A 14,363-nucleotide genomic window follows, 5' to 3' on the forward strand; every position below is an offset into this window, starting at 1 on the left:
TTTAAATAAATTTAAGATAAAAGCGGTCGTCACTCTCCAGCTACCATCCCGGTGGTGCAAAACTGATTCTAGCTTAATGGACCCATCCTCACTAAGTGCGTCTTCCGTCAGCTAACTCGGTTTTCCTTTCTTATGAACATTTAGTAGTTGAAACATGCTTACCTTTGCTTCCAAAGAAGGGCCTGTTGTAGGCAAAACATCTTACGGTTACAAACTGGAGATCTTCTATTCACCAGCCCAAAGTTTGGTTAAATAAGAATTGTAGAATGTAACTGTCACAAATGAGTACAATTTTGTTGGGAATATATATCACCAGTTTGTGTGAATAATCACATGATAAAACACCACTGAAGTATTTTTTTTATTAACACATTGGCCGTTTCCCACCATGATAGGGTGGCCCGAAAAAGAAAAACATTTATCATCATTCACTCCATCACTGTCATGCCAGAGGCGCGCTTACACTACAGTTGTAAAACTGCCACATTAACACTCCTCCTTCAGAGTGCAGGCACTGTGCTTCCCATCTCCAGGACTCTAGTCCGGCCTGCCAGTTTCACTGAATTCCTTCATAAATATTACCCTGCTCGCACTCCAACAGTAAATCAAGTCCTAAAAGTTATTTGTTTCCATTCACTCCTGTCTAACACTCTCACGCATGCTTGCTGGAAATCTAAGCAAATAAACCTTTACCCCATCCCTCCAACCTTTTCTAGGCCGACCTCGACCCTACCTTCCCTCCACTACAGGTTTATACACTCTCGAAGTCATTTTATTTCGTTCCACCCATCCTCCAAACCACCTCAAGAACCCCTCCTCAGCCCTCTTGATGATAGTTTTAGTAATCCTGCACCTCCTAATTTGTGATGAATGGTTTGAAAAACCGACAAGTTGAAGATTGAGACACTTATGCAACATATGGGAATATTTATTCAGGAAACGTTTCGCCACACAGTGGCTTCGTCAGTATCGGACTGATGAAGCCACTGTGTGGCGAAACGTTTCCTGAATAAAGATTCCCATATGTTGCATAAGTCTCAATCTTCACCTCCTAATTTCCAAACTACAAACTCTCTGCATTATATTAACACCACACATTGCCCTCAGACACAACATCTCCACTGCCTCCAGCCTTCTCCTTGTTGCAACATTCACCACCCATGCTTCACACTCATATATGAACATTGCTTCCATGGATAACGTTCTTTGTCGCCACAGACGATTCACTGCACCACTCATCTTTTTCTACTCCATACTCTCTCCTTCCAATCTGGTATCCAATCTTTCGTTACCTGTTTTTTTTTTATCTTCATCACCTTACTCTTTCCAATATTCACTTTTAATTTTCTTCTTTTACATACCCTACCAAACTCATCCACCAACCTCTTCAACTTCTCTTCAGAATCTCCCAAAAGCACAGTGTCATTAGCAAAAAGCATCCCCATATTTAAATATATTGAACAACCATTGTGACATCACACATCCCTGTCTAAGGCTTACTTTTACTGAGAAATAATCTTCCTCTCTCCTACATGCTTTAACCTGAGCCTCGCTATCCCCGTAAAAACTTTTCACCGCTTTCAGTAACCTACCTCCTATTCCATATATTTGCAACATCTGCCACATTTCCCCCCTATCCACCCTGTCATACGCCTTTTCCAAATTCATAAATGGCACAAAAACCTCTGTAATCTTATCTAAATACTGTTCACCTATGTTTCACTGTAAACACTTGATCTACACACCTCCTACCCTTTCTAAAGCCTTGTTCATCTGCTATCCTACTCTCCGTCTTACTCCTAATTCTTTCAATAATAACTCTACCATACACTTTACCAGGTATACTCAACAGACTTCTCCCATTATAATTTTTGCACTCTTTTGTCCCCTTTGCATTTATACAAAGGCACTATGCATGCTCTCTGCCAATCCGTAGGTACCTTACCCTCTCTTCCACACATTTATTAAATAAAAGCACCAACCACTCCAAAACTATATTCAAACCTGTTTTTAACATTTCTCTGTTTATCCCATCAATCCCAATTGCCTTACCCCATTTCATTCAACCCACTGCCTCACGATCCCCCCCCCCCAACATACATACACACACTGAAGTAACACGTGATTATAAGTTTATGACCCATATGCCAAATATTACCCTACAAATGATGATTCTAAGTCTAATACCAGATTAATCACATAACCCCTCTAAAATAATGCACAATTATCAAGGTTTGCGACTCCCAATCACACTGTCTCATGTCAACACAGTAAATGCGTGTGTATATATGCCATACATTCAGTGATGAAGTCCACAAAATACAGTGTGTAGACACTAAGAAGACAATCAGAAAGACAGTCCATTCAATCCTAGAATAGATAGTCCACGAAGCTTCAGCTACTTGGTATGCAGAAGAAAACCTCTTCTTGAGACTAATTCCACACCAGACAATGCAAAATTAGTTCAGTGCATCAATACTAACGCCCAAAGCGAAATACTCTATCTCCACACATGGTATAATGACAAAATACGGTAACTAAATAAGTACTAAGTCAACAGACGAGCTCCAAATGATGTACCGATGTACATTACAGTTGTTTAGTAAAAAAAAATACTCGATTCCCAATCTAGGAGGCAGGACAGCAGTTTTCATTCTTATGTTTCTAATGTGTGTAACCCTTAAGTCATGACTCTGGAGAATATCCAGCTTTTACTACTCTAGCTACTATGGTGACTGTCACATAAAGTAATGGTCCTGCGTCAGCCTACGGGTTCCTGAAACACTTAGTACCCTGGCACCTCATGTCATGCCTTCAACTGCATTACATTAAGGTTTCCAAAACTAATACTTTACCTAGAAATTTGATGATTGTTGTGTATTATCAGTGCGCATTTCCATCTTGTCTGCTGATTTTATCCGCGAAGTTCACAGAACCAATTTTAACTGCTTTCTTTCACTTATGTCAGTACCTTACTGATATCTATTTACTGCTAGGTAACAGGGGCATTAGTTATTTTAAGATTTGCCTGTATATCCACGCCTTCCAGGATTCGACCCTCGTCAACTTGCTTTAAAGCTGAAATCTCTACCACACTTTTCCTTTAGGTACAACTTTCTAATATATATCCTATTTAATTTCACATGAAATTCATACTGAAGTGTGTGCTGAAGGATATCACTTAAACTGCCAACTAGGGTGTTTTCCACAAAAGCTGAGTGACCTACGGTTGAGGATCTACCAATAAGCGGAGTAAGCAGCTGCTTGGGGCCCCGACTACTGAGGGGCTACCCCACATTGTTAACTATTTGTTTCTTAACTCTTTGCGAGCCGTGCCGCCCTATCTGTAACGAATGTTGAGTGCGGAGTCCCCACTTGACCACAAAAATTTATTTGCATGTTATATAAGCTATTTCGATTCTAAAATCAAAATTTATTGTTTTCATATTTTGTTGAATATTTTTTTTTAATTAATTTATAAGACAGCGTGCTCGCAGCCGGTCAGCGGCAATCATACAGTGAATCACACACCTAGATCTAATGTTAAAATTTAATTTCCACTATTACAATAGTGCAACAGCTGCTTGAATATTCCACTTCCCCTATGTATACTTTCACGGACACATGTATGTATCCTTTATTCCGTAAAATGGTACACGGAGGTTGAAAGATACATTGATGGTACAGAGATGGAGGGATGCATCACAAGTACATATTGTTAGATGTTTGTCAGTTGCATGACAAAAATCCTCAGGTTTTCAGAACTAGAGCGCATACCTGCGATACGGCAGGCATCACCCCCTGTGAACTGCAGTACTGAGTAGCTGGAACAGAAAACTAGGTGCCCTGGGATCCTTAGTTGCCCTGATGACTCTTTAGCCTTGTTTCATGCTTGTTAATGAACATATAATCATGGACAAGTTCAGCATATTTTATAGACATTTGGGACTCTCTGAATTTGACAGCTGTCTCTCCTTCCTCCCTGCTGTGTAGGAGATATATATCAACCAGTGTGAATGCACACTTCTAGTCCCACATCACCTACTTGCCGTCTAGGCTTGCAAGGTAATTCCATCTTCACGTTTTTTTGGTTGCCATCGGATCTGCATAGTAGAGGTGGTTTCCTTATTGCCGGGCATCAGGTTGTTGCAAGGCTCCTCTTGATATTAACCTCTTCACATCTTGCAATGTTTCCCTCGGATCTACAGCAAACAAGAGCATGGTACCTTAATTGGTCTGCCGATTTACTGCCTCAGCTAAACCTGTGATTGGAGGGAAAAGGGGCGGTAAGGAGAAGGGCAATACCAATACGATGATCTACGGGTCGAGGCGTGTGCCAAGGGAGGAACTGGGGACAGTCAACAGAAAATCCCCCCTTAAGCAGCTGTCACTGCCAGGAGGCGAGCTCTGTCCTTCCTTGATACAGTCAAGCACTGTTGTGTCCTTCCCTAACAACTACAGCGTGAGTGTAGTTGTTGGGGGTTTGGTAGCAGTCTGTTAGATTTTCCCAGAGCCTGGCTCCATAAATGAAATTTTAATTACGAACTCCAACAACGTCCCTAAGGTAATCAGGGAGAATCGCTGCCACAAGTTCACTGGATGCCACACATGAAGACAGGAAAACAGGGAATGCAATCTGTTATGGCTTGCGGACACAAATGCCTCCTAGTCTGACTGAAAGTGTAACTTGTTCTCATTGTCCGTCTTCTTGAGTAAGGTTGAATGTTTTTGTGAATACAAACCTCAAGAGGTTAGGCAGACTCACACACTTTATAAGAAGGTACAAGGCATCGTGGGCTGCTAATCATCTTTCCGTCCTCAAATCGTCCAGTTTGTAATCGAGAATTGAGTCATTGGCATCAGTTTCAATAGGTGCTCCCATCAAGATACTATTTGTGGAGGGGCAATAGATCACTGGTTGAAATGATTTTACATTTGGATTGGTTAAGGATGAGTCCCGTATCCTGTCGCTGTCTCATCCCCTAAGGAAGATCTAGAAGGCAGTGTGCCATCATCCGGGAACCAGATATTTAGCTAATGGTCAATCTGGCAGTGATTTCTCTAACCGCTGTGCAGAAGAGAAATGGGGCGATAGGATCCCCGTGCTGGACACTGATTTAGTGATTTCATGCTCACCAAACAGAAGTATCTATTCTTTGCTGTATCCACCTGAAACAAAAGGAAAGAGACTACGGAAATGTTGTTGTACAGATGTTAATATCACGTCTTCGCGAGAACTGGATTAATCGTCTCTTAAATGTTGGGGTCTCCTTACGATATGAACGTTTCGTCACCGTCTGATTCTTACACAAATGTATGTGTGTATGCGTGTGTTCAAGTACGCATACACATGTATACATGTGCATACGTACCTAAACGCGGAGGAAAAGTGTATGCATCAGTGAACATCTGCACCCCATACATATAAAAAATTATTTTTGCAGATACTCGAATACACATATACCGTCAGGACTTTTATTTCTCTTTTCCGATTATTTCTCCCGATTTTCTGAGCTCTTGGTAAAGCGCTGAATTAAGAGTGAAAGTTGCCTCGAGCCAATTATTCAATAACTCCCCCCCCCCATCCCCAATGGTGATTTACATCTGTCATCGTTTACTTACGATTAATGTACATACGTCCACAAAGACAGACAGACAGACACACACACACACACACACACACACACACACACACACACACACACACACACACACACACACACACACACACACACATATATGTGTGAGGCAGTAGGTAAAATGAAAGGGGGTAAGGCAGCCGGGATTGATGGGATAAAGATAGAAATGTTAAAAGCAGGTGGGGATATAGTTTTGGAGTGGTTGGTGCAATTATTTAATAAATGTATGGAAGAGGGTAAGGTACCTAGGGATTGGCAGAGAGCATGCATAGTTCCTTTGTATAAAGACAAAGGGGATAAAAGAGAGTGCAAAAATTATAGGGGGATAAGTCTGCTGAGTATACCTGGTAAAGTGTATGGTAGAGTTATTATTGAAAGAATTAAGAGTAAGACGGAGAATAGGATAGCAGATGAACAAGGAGGCTTTAGGAAAGGTAGGGGGTGTGTGGACTAGGTGTTTACAGTGAAACATATAAGTGAACAGTATTTAGATAAGGCTAAAGAGGTCTTTGTGGCATTTATGGATTTGGAAAAGGCGTATGACAGGGTGGATAGGGGGGCAATGTGGCAGATGTTGCAAGTGTATTGTGTAGGAGGTAGGTTACTGAAAGCAGTGAAGAGTTTTTACGAGGATAGTGAGGCTCAAGTTAGAGTATGTAGGAAAGAGGGAAATTATTTCCCAGTAAAAGTAGGCCTTAGACAAGGATGTGTGATGTCACCGTGGTTAATATATTTATAGATGGGGTTGTAAGAGAAGTAAATGCGAGGGTCTTGACAAGAGGCGTGGAGTTAAAAGATAAAGAATCACACACAAAGTGGGAGTTGTCACAGCTGCTCTTTGCTGATGACACTGTGCTCTTGGGAGATTCTGAAGAGAAGTTGCAGAGATTGGTGGATGAATTTGGTAGGGTGTGCAAAAGAAGAAAATTAAAGGTGAATACAGGAAAGAGTAAGGTTATGAGGATAACAAAAAGATTAGGTGATGAAAGATTGAATATCAGATTGGAGGGAGAGAGTATGGAGGAGGTGAATGTATTCAGATATTTGGGAGTGGACGTGTCAGCGGATGGGTCTATGAAAGATGAGGTGAATCATAGAATTGATGAGGGAAAAAGAGTGAGTGGTGCACTTAGGAGTCTGTGGAGACAAAGAACTTTGTCCTTGGAGGCAAAGAGGGGAATGTATGAGAGTATAGTTTTACCAACGCTCTTATATGGGTGTGAAGCATGGGTGATGAATGTTGCAGCGAGGAGAAGGCTGGAGGCAGTGGAGATGTCATGTCTGAGGGCAATGTGTGGTGTGAATATAACGCAGAGAATTCGTAGTTTGGAAGTTAGGAGGAGGTGCGGGATTACCAAAACTGTTGTCCAGAGGGCTGAGGAAGGGTTGTTGAGGTGGTTCGGACATGTAGAGAGAATGGAGCGAAACAGAATGACTTCAAGAGTGTATCAGTCTGTAGTGGAAGGAAGGCGGGGTAGGGGTCGGCCTAGGAAAGGTTGGAGAGAGGGGGTAAAGGAGGTTTTGTGTGCGAGGGGCTTGGACTTCCAGCAGGTATGCATGAGCGTGTTTGATAGGAGTGAATGGAGACAAATGGTTTTTAATACTTGACGTGCTGTTGGAGTGTGAGCAAAGTAACATTTATGAAGGGGTTCAGGGAAACCGGCAGGCCGGACTTGAGTCCTGGAGATGGGAAGTACAGTGCCTGCACTCTGAAGGAGGGGTGTTAATGTTGCAGTTAAAAAACTGTAGTGTAAAGCACCCTTCTGGCAAGACAGTGATGGAGTGAATGATGGTGAAAGTTTTTCTTTTTCGGGCCACCCTGCCTTGGTGGGAATCGGCCAGTATGATAATAAAATAATAAAATAAAATATATATATATACATATATATACATACAGATGAAGCCAAATATATTTACAAAAATTTTATAACCGTCCTACGCCCTTTCTCTTGCATGCACTGAGGAAGAGACTGTGGATGGCTTATGGTATACAAGGATACCATAGCCAGAACGCGCAGAGACCGAAATACGTCTAGTTATTAATATTATTTAATTTTAACGGATTGCGAATATATAGAAATACGTATGAAATTAAAAAAATATTGTAGAAATCAAGAAAATATATGACTGATCCATCACACTTGCACGCCGTGGCCATCACGCTGAATCAATGTAGTTGAGCGACCACATTTACTTGTATGTATATATCCTTTTGTATATATCCTTTTGTATATATCCTTTTGTATACACCCTTTTGTACATACCCTTTTGTATATACTTTTATATTTCGTAAGCATACCCTTGTATATACTGTGTTTTTACCCAGGTTTAATTAATCGAGAATTTATCATCCATATACATAAAAGCTACTTTAAATATTCATTTGAAAGATAATGTGCATTTCAAATACCTTTTATATACATTAATGTACATATATATATCCTAAACATATGCATTAATATTACCTAGAAAATTAATTTAGTTGTGAAAAAATAAAATGGGTACAAATTACAAAAAAAAAAAAAAAAAAAAATTCCTTTAGTGGTGTGGCCTCTTGATGATGGCGAGAAGCTCTTGATCCAAGAAATTAGAGCTGCTGCTTCTCCCCTTGCGCCGTTACCAGGCTCAGGCCGAACTCTTGACAGTGGAGATCCAGGGGTAACTCGCCAGATTCAACACAGAGACTCTTGACAAAGGTAGAGAATTCACCATTGCAAGTGTGCTGGGAAGAGCTGGTCGGAGTACGTCTGGCAGCCAAAGAAAGCCACTAACAGGCAGAGCATTGGCTACTGATCAATCCCTGCCGCTTTATCCCTTTTCATTCTACACACACACACACACACACACACACACACACACACACACACACACACACACACACACACACACACACACACACACACGCACACGCACGCACGCACCTCCCCCACACTCACATCCAGCTCTTCCACATTCCTACAAGATGTTATACCTTCGTGGCCAATGCGCGAACCCTCAACCATGAATAATAATGAACATGCAAATTTTGTCACTGAGTCTCCAATATGTTCTAAGAAATATTTTTTTCTTTTTTTCATAGAATAAGTAATAAGTGCTTACTGTTTTCTGTCATATTGTTGTAATTAAATACAGCAAACTGCCCAGATCCTCTCGTACTGACCTGACCTTCAGGTTCTCTCGTACTGACCTGTGAGGGAAAAGTTCATTAGATAGGATTATTTGAAGTATAAATGTATGGTGGTGGTAGTTTGTTGGGCAATCTGCTTGTTTAGTTAGGGTGGGTGCAAAGTTCACGCTATCCTCCCCCCCCCTTCTGCACCCGGTGGGAGGTGACGAGTGCGTCTCCGACCTGTGGTTGGTCACTTGACTTGCGGCTCCCATCGAAACTTTCGTTCCACTCCTATCTAAATTATTATGCGTTTGGGATTGTTTTTCTTAATAAGAGCTTCACTTTTATTTAGGGTTTTAGACTTAAATTTTTTCCTGCCTTGTCTTGTCAATCAGCAACACACCATTCAAGCAGCCTTCTCCCACTTGTAACGACACCAGCATTCATGGTGGTTCTTAACTGTCTACTTAACTGCTTCAACATTATTGTGGTGGTCAGAGGATCAGTCAACCTCTCCTCGTCAGAATATATAAGCGTTTTGGGGACACCGTCGACTGTCTAGTCACGACCAGCTGTGATCCTCCCCCCCCATCATCAACAACGACTTGGAGTTCCAGAACGATTCAGAGTTATGTGCCCAGAACATCGCCATGGCACCGTTCTACACCACCTGACATCATGTGTACATATAAGCTTTGGATCACTATTTATATATTTCATTTTTCTTAAAGTAGGATTAATTTCGTGTTTGTTTTATATTATTTACTAGTTTATTATAAAATTGTTTATCTTATGTTATTATTGAATTTTCTGTCTTTTTATTTTCATAAGGAGGAGTCAGCCTTGTCAAATGATCAGAGAGTCTGAGAGGGCTGAACGAACCTTCACATGAACTAACCGTCAGGTTCTCTCGCACTGGCCTGACCTTCAGGTTCTCTCGCACTGGCCTGACCTTCAGGTTCTCTCGCACTGGCCTGACCTTCAGGTTCTCTCGCACTGGCCTGACCTTCAGGTTCTCTCGCACTGGCCTGACCTTCAGGTTCTCTCGCACTGGCCTGACCTTCAGGTTCTCTCGCACTGGCCTGACCTTCAGGTTCTCTCGCACTGGCCTGATCTTCAGGTTCTCTCGCACTGGCCTGACCTTCAGGTTCTCTCGCACTGGCCTGATCTTCAGGTTCTCTCGCACTGGCCTGACCTTCAGGTTCTCTCGCACTGGCCTGACCTTCAGGTTCTCTCGTACTGACCTGACTGTGGAATTCTCTTGTATGGACTTCAGTTTCAGGGTCTCTCGTACTGACCGCAGCTTCAAGTGCCCTCCTGCCGATTTGATATCAAAACCACAGGTTTCCTTGTACTGATCTGATATAAAGCATCCCTTTTTCTCTAGTACTCACCTGACCTTCATCATCCCAGGTCCTGTGGTACTGACCTTGCATTCGGCTCCCCTAGTATTGACCAGACTCCATGTATTCCAGGTTCTCTCGCTTCTCTCTCTAAGCCGGTATTTACACATGCAGCTTACTCATGAATCTATTATTCGGCAGTCCTGATGGGGCATTTATACCCAGGCAAAAATTCTTGAATATTTAGCTATTTACCGTTGGAAGGCTTTTTTTTTTCTTCTTAGCTCGAGATTTAGTTCTATTGAAATATAGAACTCAGGGTTTCAGGGATTTTGTCTATTGGGGGTTATACATTAGAAATGCTTCCGTTGAATTATGGATTTTAGGGTTGAAGGGATTTTGCTTGGTGGCGTCCTCTGAATTCATTAATTTTTATTGTGAGTGTGGCTGGATTTTGCTAAACCCAGAGATTAACTCGTTCGGTAACGGAATAACAGTAGGATGAAACTGAATGATTTAGATCCCACTAAAGCAGAACAGTAGCTGCACAAGAGAATAGTGGATTATAAGGACCGCCATGCCGGGCTGTGGGATAATACACATCCTGCCCTCTTGGGTTTTGGATAATGTACATTGTCCTGGATTCTGGGATAATATACATCCTTTCCTCCTGGGTTTTGGGATAATGTACATCTTGTCCTCCTGGGATAATATACATCCTGTATTAAATGCCATGACAGAACTTTACTACTTCCTAGCACGATAGAGAAAAGTCCCTGGCAGCGGTGGGATTCGAACCCACGCCTCCGAAGAGACTGGTGCCTTAAACCAGCGCCTTAGACCGCTCGGCCACGCTACCCATGTATGCAAGTGGTGTGTACTCTTCTATTTATACTCGCCTATTTGTGATTGCAAGGATCGATACATAGCTCCTGGCCCCGCCTTCTCACTGATCGCTACTAGGTTCTCTCTCTCCCTGCTCCGTGAGCTTTATCATACCTCGTCTTAAAGCTATGTATGATTCCTGCCTCCACTACATCACTTGCTAGACTATTCTACTTCCTGACAACTCTATGACTGAATCAATACTTCCTACTATCTATTTGACCCATCTGAGTCTTCAACTTCCTCTGGAACATCCTGTCGTTGTCCACCTTATCAGTTCCTCGCAGTATTTTGTATGTCGTTATCATGTCTCCCCTAACCCTCCTGTCGTCCAGGTGTCGTCAGGCCGATTTTCCTTAACCTTTCTTCGTAGGAAATTTCCCTTAGCTCTGGAACTAGCCTTGTTGCAAACCTTTGCACCGTCTCTAATTTCTTGACATGCTTGAACAGGTGTGGGTTCCAAACTAGTGCTGCATAATCCAGTATGGGCCTGACGTACACGGTGTACATATTCTTGAACAATTCCTTAGTGAGGTATCGGAACGCTATTCTCAGGTTCGCCAGGCGCCCATATACTCCAGCAGTTATTTAGTTGATGTGCGCCTCAGGAGATGTGCCCGGTATTGTACTCACGCCAAGATCCTTTTCCTTGAGTGAGGTTTGCAGTCTTTGACCACCTAGCCTATACTCTGTCTGCGGTCTTCTTTGCCTTTCCCCGATCTTCATGACTTTGCATTTGGCGGGGCTAAATTCGAGGAGCCAGTTGCTGGACCAAGCTTCCAGCCTATCCAGGTCTCTTTGTAGTCCTGCCTGATCCTCATCCGATTTAATTCTCTTCATTAACTTCACATCATCTGCAAACAGGGACACTTCTGAGTCTATCCCTTCCGTTATGACATTGATATGTTCCGAAAATACCATTGGTCCGAAGACTGACCCCTGTGGAACCTCGCTTGTCACAGGCGCGCACTCAGATACGTACCTAATCACGTACCATCACTCGTTGTTGCCTCCGTGTCAGATAGTCTCTGAACCACTGAAGTGCCCTTCCTGTTATATGTGCCTGATCTAACTTTTGCACTAATCTCTTGAGGAACTGTGTCGAAGGCCTTCTTGCTGTGTGTGTGTGTGTGTGTGTGTGTGTGTGTGTACTCGCCTAGTTGTGGTTGAGGGGGTCAATTCAGAGCTCCTGGCCCCGCCTCTTCAACTGGCCGCTACTCGGTCACTCTTCCTGCTCCGTGAGCTTTATCATAACTCTTCTTAAGGCTATGTATGGATCCTGCCTCCAGTACATCACTACCCACTTGCTGACAACTCTGTGACTGAAGAAATACTTCCCAACATCCCTGTGATTCATCTGAGTCTTCAACTTCCAACTGTGACCCCTTGTTGCTGTGTCCCATCTCTGGAACATTCTGTCTCTGTCCACCTTGTCTATATCTCAGTATATTATGTGTTGTTATCATATCCCCCCCTATCTCTGTCTTCCAGTGTCGTCAGGTTGATTTCCCTTAACCTCTCCTCGTAGGACATACCCCTTAGCTCCGGGACTAGTCTTGTTGCAAACTTTTGCACTTTCTCTAGTTTACTTATGCCACCATCATCTTGGCCCTCCACGTTTCTTGGCCCCCATGTGACTCCAAGTTTTCCCAGTCGATTTCCTTGTGGTTGAAGTCACCCATGATCAGTAGCTTTGCCCTGCTCGCATGAGCCCTTCTGGCCACCTCAGCCAGTGTGTCAACCATTGCTCTATTACTCTCATCATACTCATGCCTTGGCCTCCTGCTGTTCTGTGGTGGGTTATACATCACAGCAATTGCCACCTTGGGACCTCCAGACTGAAGCGTTAGTACTATGTAATCTCTTGCTTCTCCTGTGTCTCCTCTCTCCAGCTCATCAAAATCCCATCGGTTTTTGATCAGCAGTGCCACTCCTCCACACCCTCTGTTCCCTCTGTCTTTCCTCAGGATCTGATATCCCGTTGGAAAGATGGCATTTGTTATCATCCCTGTGAACTTGGTTTTTGTGAGGGCTATGATGTCCAGTAATGCCTCTTGACTCTTTTGTGTCACTCCTCCCACTTATTTGTTATTCTATCAGCGTTGGTGCACCATACCTCCAGTTTCCTCTCCAACACTGTATTTTGGGAAGTCTCTGAGGGTGGGGGACCTGGCAGTGTACTGCAGGGTTCTACAGCGTAGTGTGAGGTGGGGGTGTGAGCGTGGATTGTGGTCTGTGTTGGGACAGCATGATTAGTTGTGGGGTTCTAGGGGTGAGTCTGTGTGTGCATACACTTGTTGCTCTGCCCTGCTCTGGTTGTCCTCTGCTGATTCTGTCCTTGTCTCTCCTCCTAGCTCCTTTTGATTTTGTGTCCTCTCCCTCAGCTGCTGTCATTCTGTTTTTGTTCTGTCTCGGTCTAGCAACACCCTCTTGTATTCTGCCGAGTCCTTCAACCGTGGTTTCTCTTGTAGGATCCTGTTCCACACTGTTTCTGTCCTGAAAATCAGCTTGATCAGTCGTTTTCTCCCTTTCAAGTACCCCCCCCCCCGTTATTCTCTGAAAATTTACAATATCAGATTGACACTGACTTCACCCTCTCCTCCTCCCATTGCCTTTCCATGTGTGTGTCTGGTTCCTGTCTGTACATGGCCATTTTCGCCATTATTTTTTACTCTAGCTCTTGGTGGCATGGTCGGGCCTCTGCATATGACCTGTCCTCCTTACCCAGCTGCTCTCCCCCTTCATACCTTGGCCCTGCTTGGTGGGCTGATAGGGCCTCAGCGTAAGTTGTTTCCTTCCTTCCCGGTGAGCCCCTCATTCAGTAGGGGTGTACCAGCTTCAGTGTGTGTGTGTGTGTGTGTGTGTGTGTGTGTGTGTGTGTGTGTGTGTGTGTGTGTAAAAATTTCTTTAATTGCTATTATTTTTAAATATTTATTCTGAATTATATAATTTGTTATATTCACAGAAATGCGATAATTTTTCTTAAACATAAAGCAGTGTCAAGAAGACTATACATTTGACAATTTCGTTTAACATGAGTACATATACGTCTTATTTCAGTTTATGTTCAGGACTGCCCTCATGGTAGCGTGGCCGAGCGGTCTAAGGCGCTGGTGTAAGGCACCAGTCTCTTCGGAGGCGTGGGTTCGAATCCCACCGCTTACAGGAAAATTTTCCTATACGTAGGAAATACATTTACAGACAGTTATCTGTATCTGCCTTAATACACTGCATCATAATACTTTGACCTAACACTTTAGGAATGAAACGTTATTCAGTTAGTGAGAAACTCGCCGGTTAAATATAATTGAGTGCAGTTTGATAACCTAATTTTTAGGGTTATCTAATCATGTGCTCTTGCACGTGTATTTATAATATATATATATA

At 43.0% G+C, this 14,363-nt stretch overlaps 2 non-coding genes across 2 annotated transcripts; one reads left to right on the forward strand and one right to left on the reverse strand.

The window, feature by feature from the left end:
* Positions 1 to 10,868: 10,868 nt before the first annotated feature.
* Positions 10,869 to 10,950, reverse strand: TRNAL-AAG (transfer RNA leucine (anticodon AAG)). The gene has a single exon. It is a non-coding gene; the product is annotated as a tRNA-Leu (tRNA).
* A 3,110-nt stretch (positions 10,951 to 14,060) lies between these two features.
* Positions 14,061 to 14,141, forward strand: TRNAL-AAG (transfer RNA leucine (anticodon AAG)). Its single transcript has one exon. It is a non-coding gene; the product is annotated as a tRNA-Leu (tRNA).
* Positions 14,142 to 14,363: the final 222 nt, after the last annotated feature.

This window comes from Cherax quadricarinatus, chromosome 1, assembly GCF_038502225.1.
Source record: "Cherax quadricarinatus isolate ZL_2023a chromosome 1, ASM3850222v1, whole genome shotgun sequence".
Lineage (NCBI taxonomy): Eukaryota > Metazoa > Arthropoda > Malacostraca > Decapoda > Parastacidae > Cherax > Cherax quadricarinatus.